Source organism: Etheostoma cragini, chromosome 7, assembly GCF_013103735.1.
Source record: "Etheostoma cragini isolate CJK2018 chromosome 7, CSU_Ecrag_1.0, whole genome shotgun sequence".
NCBI lineage: Eukaryota > Metazoa > Chordata > Actinopteri > Perciformes > Percidae > Etheostoma > Etheostoma cragini.
In genome coordinates this window covers 9,427,486-9,434,292 of record NC_048413.1, presented here as the reverse complement: position 1 = coordinate 9,434,292, position 6,807 = coordinate 9,427,486, and the positions used below count along the sequence as shown (strand labels likewise).

The following is a 6,807-nucleotide window of genomic DNA, read 5'->3' as shown; positions in this document are numbered from 1 at the left end:
TTAAGCTGATGACCTCTTTAAGGGTATAACAGAACAGATTAGCATTATGAATAGAAGCACTGTGTAAGCAATCAATCAAGCCAGAGGTACAAGTATTTGAGTAGAAGAACTGTCCAAAAAGATAACATAGTGTATAAGTAGAAGTGAAAATAAGGCAATGGGGGGGGGGGGGGCATATGTTAGCAGCATGTTTCAAAATCTGCGTGTGCAGCAACAAAGCAGTGAAGGAATTAGGCCTAAAGGAATTCAAATCTGAGAATGAAAAAAATTTAGTGTGAATATTTTCTTATCATCCCACTACCTTGAGGTAATGTAAGTACAGGGGGGAAATATCATCAGTACAGATATCAATTCTGCAAATTTACACTTTGATCTATAAATACTCTGCTCTCTGGAATGAGATGAAACTATTCAATTTCACACATTTTAACTGCTCAGTGTTGACTTGCTCATGAAGAAACCTTATTTGTGGGAACAAGCCAACTTGAGCATGCTGTGTAATTGAAAACATGACAGGATTAATTCAAATCACTACATCAGTCGATATTTGTAAACAAGATTTTGGTATAGGCTACAATTATCAGTGAATACTTCTGATTCATCTTCTACAAAAGTAGCTCTTGTTTCTTAAAAAAAAAAAAACAGCATGCAATTGTTTCTGAATCCTACAGCTTGTACAGCGAACACTATGTGATTACTTACTCAAAAGCCTGAAGGTTCAGTAGCCACGCGGTCCTACAAGATATTTTATTCATGCCAACATTCCACAAATATGGGAGGGGGGGATTTACTGAAACAATTGGTCCTCCTGCGTTTTATTTTTGTCAACTAAAATGCTGGCTTATTAAGCTAACCTTAGCTCCATGATTTGGGTGAAAAACGCCATCTCCAGGTGTTGAGTTGGAAGTGTAGAGCTTGTTATTCCTGGCATTAGGACAAAGTGACTTTCCTATAACTTCTTATTTGGAGCAATAAACCACAATACTTTGTGGCTCACAAACAATCATTGACATAATAGTATTGTGTGCGTCAGTACTCAGTTCTTGTTTTTGTAGTTATTATACTAGTATTTCATGCTTGTGTGATCTAGTATAGTTGCTATTACTGTTGGATTTTATTCCTACTGTGTTGGCAAAAAATGTATGCACTCACAGTACTGTGTGGTGATCTGGATAAAAACATTCAGCAAATGGCATCTTATTGTTGTTATTTTGTTTTATATTGGTTGAGATCATCTACCCTTCTTTATTCAGGCTGTAGCAGTTTTACAGCTGCTGAGCCACTGTTGCAGCTGTAGCTCAGGTAGTAAATAACATTGCTTTAAATTTGAGAGAAGCTGCACGAAATGGAGTCAAAGAGACACAGTTGCCACCTGTGTGTGTCTGCCACATTCAGATGTGCGGGGCAGTGGAGGTTATCTGTCAGTTGTCATGTGGTGACAAATAAAGCTGTCCTACTCTGATGATTTTTTATCAGGAACCTCGAAGGAAGATTTGCACAGAGGTTTCTGTAGTCAGTAGGAACAACTGCAGCGTCTTTGTCAGTGTCTTGCCTCTATAAATCTCTTGCTTACTTTTCATTTGCTGAAAGGCACTACAGAGAAAGGCAGACAAAGACTGACTGATTAAAACTCGTAGCAGGATTTCCACCCTCATTGTGAATGTGACTGTGTGTTGGTGGAGAGCAGGTGAGGCAGAGCAAAACACAAAGCTCTTGACAATAATTATTTTTTTTCTTTTTTTTGCTATAATTGTGAATGCAATGATTTCAAAACAAGGTGACTCACTTAGCACATATCGTCTCCGACAACAATACGCCAATATCATTTTTGACATCTGTTTTTACGTGTCTGATTTACTTTGTTCTTCTTTTGTCATTCAAAATCCTAGCTTCAGTGTTTAACATAGACATTTTGCCCTAGCAAACAGTAAAATACAACAGGGACTAGATGAATTCCACTTTACAGCAAAGCAGTCATTTAGCATAAACACTCTCAAATACATTACTCCAAAATCAGTAGTAGTTTTCACAACCTTAGGACAGGTGAGTGGTAAATATATATTAGTGAGTTTTTGTCATTGTAACGAAAGGATTCTGAAAACAATGATTTTTCCAATTTTTACAGCATTTAAAACAATTTCAAAACACAGCAACAATGTAAAATCAGTGCAACAGAACAACACAACACAAACCTTGTGTAAATCACTAAATTCAAAAACACCGGTAAAAATGATCACTTGAAGTCGTAGACAAAAATGAAATGAAATTATATTACTTTTCTTTTAAGTATGTGCCTACACAGAATCTTGTGTAACAACTAAATAAAGCACAAACACCAATCATTTGCCTTTAAAAAATTGTATTCAAATACCCCAGTTCACATTGGCATAGGGCACCGTCAACTGCAAGAACAACGGGGCCAACCAACGTGTTATGTGGAGGCATCTAACTAACTATAAATAAATGACTTTCTGTGTGTGCTTATGTGTGTGAGTCTTTCAAATGACCCCCATACACAGAAAAAGGCACATGGAGGACGCTGTTGTAAGAGCCTCTGTACAGTCAAGTCAAGTCAAATAGTTTTGAGTCTTGGATAAGAGTTTTTATTTTAATTAAACCTTTAATTTTCCAACCTTTCCCAAACACCTTCTATTCAACAGTATTGTCAAACTTACATTTAAGTACTTGTCTATGTAGGTCTAAGTTATGTTTTGACTTTGGTGCATGCCGGTTACATGTTACTAAGCGTGGCTAACTGGGATACCATTAGCTGGGTGTCTTGCTCCAAAGGTAGTAAGCTAGTTAGCATGATAATAATGCTAACATCTGACATAATATAAAATAATATGTCACTCAACAAGAACTGCAGCGTAGACTTCTTGGAGGGTCTGTTAGGTTTCTTTAGGCAAAGACACTGGACGCCGCCTACCAGAGCTAGCGATGCCCAGTCAAACCCACCAATAGAAACTCTTATCTAAGCCATTTTTGACTCATTACTTTCAAAGAATACATTTTCACTCGAAACTTTTTCAATCACAAGCAAAACTTATTGATTAAAAATTTAACTCTTTATGTGATGCAAAAAGAAGAACTTTAATTTTTTAATTGCAATGCGAGAAGGATGCTCTCTAATCTTTTTGTTGCGAGGGTTATGAAGTAAGAAAAATGACACCATAAGCAGCAAGCATACGGGTGAGCCATGTAGTGGGCGACTTTATTGCCATCGGTGTATGTATATGGATGAATGAGAAGCAAATTGTAAAGCTTCGTTTCTGGTAAGGTAGAAACGCACAGTGTAAATGCAGTTCATTTACCATTGGATGAGTGGTTCTCATAAACTCTTTGAACCGCCACCCAACAACGCCACAAGCAGCAATACTGGATTTTGTGTCACATTTACACAATAAAGTGTGAGAAAAAAAAAACTTGTTCCCATGGGAACCAAGCAATAGGACCGTTATAACAAGCACACACTCCAAATGGGCACTGCAGTGGTTTAATAAAAAAAATGCAAAGACCATAAAATTCACATCAGATTTGATGGCTGGAAATGAAAAATATCAGTTGTTTAACGGCAGCAGGAACAAATGCACAGCAGAACTTCTAGCCTATCAGATGTGTAGTTGGGCAATTAGTCAGATTTTTTGATTTTTTTTTCCTGGATCGAGGCAATAAGGGACGAGTTGGGGCTGTATCCACATTTTTGCATTCTGTCCTAATCAGTTTCCAGGTATCAGACAAACTCTGTGTCCACTCTTCTTTCACTTTGATCTCATCTAGCTTTCGTGACATCAGACCAACATCAGAAGACTGATGCTTTCAAAGTTCAACCAGACCCTAACCTCCTCTTCTCACAGTGACACTGAACAGAGCACTTAGCCTAGGGACGTGCAGCCTCTTGGCGCCCCAGCCGGCACCTCCGGGGGACAATCCTTGGAAGGCAGGCAGACCTTCTCTGACCCAACACCCTTGGACGATCTCAGAGGCTTTAAACTCACAAGGCTGTTCCCCTCACAAGAATCTGTGACACTGCTAAAAGCCAGACCCTGACTGGAGGTCAGCGTGAATGGGAAGTCTGGGGAAAAGAAGTCTCAGGGGAGAGAAAAGCAGCCATGTTGTTGCATGGTGGCTAAGATCTAACAGAAGAAAACACATTAGTTAAGATTCGTGAGACAGCTTAAATTGTTGCAAGGCTAACTGCTTTGGCTCATATTTGAATAGTTTATTACATAATGCAGTATATCAACCAATCTAGAATTCATTACCTTTTCTCCACTTATTATATAGTCAAACGAGACAGGAGGTCGTCCTATTCAAAGGGATTTATCAAAAAGAAACATTTACAAGAGTTTCAGTCTAATTCGTAAAAAAAGGAAGAAAAAAAATGTAAATGCTGTTAATTAAATGTTGAAAGATTATCTCCTTGAATCCTTTATGTGGATTTTGCCAGATATGGTTATATAGACCATTACAACATGTTTTGATGAATCTGGAGTCTGTATGTTGGCTTTTTTTACTCATTGGTTTTATTCCAAACACATAGGCATACATGTACAGTACAACAAATGATCAATATAGAATACAATTTGCTGTTTGCATGTGTTGGAATTTAAAATTGTATATGTGCTTAAACATTGTGTGTGATTTGCATTATACATTTAAGCTAAAAGGTAAAAGCATTATTTCAGCATAAATGAAGACATGTTGGTCATGCAGTAAGTTTGTTGTTATAAGTATATAGTTTGTTGTTTGTTGTTTGTTACATTAAGTATTTTGCAATACTTTTGTTTTATAATATAAGATGTTCTGCTACATTTTGTTATAATCCAGCTCTCCTAAATGTGTTCCTCCTGAGTCTGGTTTCAGTCCCTCTTTTACAGCCCACTGAGCTTTTCCTGAACTGAGGGTCAAAAACTTTCAGTCACATTCCAACTCAAAGATAACGAATAAGCACACAAACACATCCCATCACTTCGTTCTAGAGACCCCACCCTTTGTGAATAACACTAGTGGTCCAAGAGCCAGAGAGTCAGACAAAGGAAGGGGAGAGCTGCGACCCAGCGCTTGATCCAGGTAACTTTGTCTCAGGATATCCTATGTAATAAATGGATTCACAATTCAACATCTGAGATTTTGACTACTAATTGAATGAACCCTGAGAATGGAGCAGTAATGGATTTAGCTTCAACACATGACACAAGGTTTCACATAGCACAACATGGTTTCACCAAAATTCACTAGTTCTGCTGATTGTTTTTTTTTTTTTTTTTACATTTCAGTAACTGTTGAAACACGGGAAAAGGCTGATATTGTTGGCAAAAAGTAGGAGAACAAATTGAGACATTAGGTTTGAAACAATTGAGCAGAACATAACTAAATCTGATGCCTCGCAGATAGAGGGCACACAAAGTCCAAGGGACAAGAAAGGTGTGGCCTTGATCAACTGCCACTTTGCCCGTTTGAAAGCCATGATACCTCTCTTTTTCATGGGCGGGCAAATTCTCGGGGCAGTACCTTGCCCCTTGTGACCCCATAAAGAGCAAGATTCTAGATCAACCCATCGGAGCTTTCATTTACTCAAAGGCAGAGCAGGATACCCAGGGCTCAGTTTACACTTGTCGCCATTTCTAGCCCCTGGGGGACCATAGGCAGGCTGGGGGAATTCATATTAATGTTAAAAAAAATTCTAAAAAAGTGAAATTTTCATGCCATGGGACCTTTAAAGCACTAGACTTTGCAAATAAACCATACATCCATGCAACTTTCTTTGAATCTTGAACCACTGATACATGTATCTACTTATTTCAGCCATGAGAAGAATGTTATAAAAAATATCTAAATCTATTGCAGGCAAAATGTAAAGATTTCTCCGTAAAATTACTTTTGCCATTGAACTGCAAAGATGATGTAAAAAGTCATCTGTGTTAAGATTTTTGGGGGGTTATCTTGTCATCCTTGCTGCTGTGATTCCATAACGGGAAGTTGTTAAGATGGTAATAAAACAGTCTGAATGTACGACCACTATGAATATAAAAATGTTGGAAAATCTGCATGACAGTCGTATAAAAGTGCGGTTGCTAAGGAGGCATTTATGTATATTAACCCTGTAAAGTAGCCTCTTTAAATTCATGAGAATCAGCAAGTTTACCCCCCCTCCCCTAACATCATCTGCACAACAAATAATTGTATCCTCCCTTCACCAGCTCTAGAGGTTCATTTTCACTTCAGTGCTTCAAATGGAAAAGTTTCCCACTACTCTGCCAACTTTCCATTTATGTGCCTATATTATAGATAATGTTCCTTCGGAAAGACAGGAAATAACTTCTGTCATAAGTGGACATTTCACTATCTACAAGTGCTCCTGAAATGACCAAATTTCGACAGCTTTTCCATGTAATTTATCCTGCTTTTTACATTTCTGATGCTCTCCCCGGGGTCTCGTTTGTGCAGTTCTAACAATCCATCCTCCAGCTCTCGTTACCTACCCATGATGCGCAGTAATTCTGATAATGACAAATTGCCAAGAAGGTAATATTTGTTTGTGGGCAGAAAATAATGAGAAACAACAACAACAAAAAGCAAACATACATATTGTTCTGGATTCTTCAATGACTTTACACAGTGAGCACTGCCAAAGGCTGCTCCTCTCACTGCTAATTACAGTGGTGTGACATCTGTGTGGGCAGCAGGGTTGCTAATGCTAAGAGACCTGGGGTGATGCTTTTTTCCCAGCAGAGCAATGCATTAATGATACACACAAACAAACACCAAAGCACAGGGCAACTTTTTATGAGATGTAGAGGTTGC

The 6,807-nt window shown here is 38.2% G+C and overlaps 1 long non-coding RNA gene across 1 annotated transcript in view; it reads right to left on the bottom strand.

Moving 5' to 3' along the window:
• Window positions 1-2,963: 2,963 nt before the first annotated feature.
• Window positions 2,964-6,807, bottom strand: part of LOC117947861 — a 15,772-nt gene continuing 11,928 nt past the window's right edge. Inside the window, exons 2-3 of the long non-coding RNA XR_004657338.1 lie at window positions 4,657-4,663; window positions 2,964-2,974 (exon numbers count right to left, since the gene is read on the bottom strand). This is a non-coding gene — a long non-coding RNA (uncharacterized LOC117947861). The remainder of the gene's footprint in view (window positions 2,975-4,656; window positions 4,664-6,807) is intronic.